The 1,309-nt window shown below is 64.9% G+C and overlaps 1 protein-coding gene across 3 annotated transcripts in view; it reads right to left on the reverse strand.

Annotated features, from left to right (window-relative positions):
- The window catches only part of D2HGDH (D-2-hydroxyglutarate dehydrogenase), a 36,203-nt gene that overhangs the window by 18,073 nt on the left and 16,821 nt on the right, over nt 1–1,309 (reverse strand). The window lies entirely within an intron of this gene.

Raw genomic sequence — 1,309 nt, forward strand, 5'->3', positions numbered from 1 at the left:
AGGGGCTCATGTGAGGAGGCTGGGGGGGCGTAGGGGCTCATGTGAGGAGGCTGAGGGTGGCACAGGCACTCATGTGAGGAGGCTGGGGGTGCACAGGGGCTCATGTGAGGAGGCTGGGGGGGCGTAGGGTCTAATGTGGGGACTTTGGGGGCAGCCTGCCTTGGGGTTGCAGGGGCCTGATATGGGGACCGTGAGGGAGTGGGGGCAGCCTGCCTAGGGGAGGCGTGGGGCTGATGTGTGGAGGCTGGTGGGGAGACATAGGGGCTAATGTACAGAGGCTGGGCAGGGGCGGAGGAGCTAGTCCCTAGGCTCGGAGGAGCACAGGGACTAATGTGGGGAGGATGGGGGCATGGGGGCAGCCGCCGGGTGGTTACGGGGGTGCTGATGTGCAGAGGCTGGGGGTGTGGGGGCAGTCCACCTTGGGGTGGCATGGCAGCGCATGACTGCCACCCCAGCAAAGCAGCCACTGTGAACGAGGGTCCCCCACCTCTACCACCAAGCACAGTCGGGCTCACACTGCTGGCCTGTCCAGAGCAGAAGCTGAGAAGCCCCAGTAGCGTTCCCTAAAGCTGTCCTGCTTTTTCTTCTGGAGAACAGACTGACTGGCCAGGCAGTGGCATCAGCCTGAGCCCCTGAACTGGAAGGCACAGGAGCAGACACAGCCATGCCAATCACCCACACAGAATGTGAAGGAGGAAGAGCCTCTGTTCCTGCGGTCACCGGGGTTGGGGACTGCTTATTACCGCGGCAGAATGTATGGGAGCCGACTGTCACAGTCACTTAGGAGAAAGCAGGAAAGGCAGAGACCGAGGAATGACGCACACTTGATGATGCCTTAGTCGACAGACGCATCACACAGCTGTCATCCACCCAGACGGTGCCCCAGCCTGGGCAGCGGGTCACAGCAGTGAGCCCGGCCAACCACACCCCAGCCCTTGGGAGCAGGCACTGTTCTGTCCAGAAGCAGTGGAATCACGACAGCCAGGCGGTGGAGATGATGGGGGAGACAGTTAAGAGCAAGACCCAGGCTAAGACGAGCCTGGAATCAACTCAGCGGGAGACAAAGGCCTGCTCCCCCTGCCCAGGCCCCGGTGAAGGTGACCGAGGGCTCCCCCTGCCCAGGCCCCGGTGAAGGTGACCGAGGGCTCCCCCTGCCCAGGCCCCGGTGAAGGTGACCGGGGGCTCCCCCTGCCCAGGCCCCGGTGAAGGTGACCGGGGGCTCCCCCTGCCCAGGCCCCGGTGAAGGTGACAGGGGGCTCCCCCTGCCCCGGCCCCGGTGAAGGTGACAGGGGGCTCCCCCTGCCCCGGC

The sequence above is a fragment of the Cebus imitator genome, unplaced genomic scaffold, assembly GCF_001604975.1.
Source record: "Cebus imitator isolate Cc_AM_T3 unplaced genomic scaffold, Cebus_imitator-1.0 Scaffold443, whole genome shotgun sequence".
In the NCBI taxonomy this organism is placed as follows: Eukaryota; Metazoa; Chordata; class Mammalia; order Primates; family Cebidae; genus Cebus; species Cebus imitator.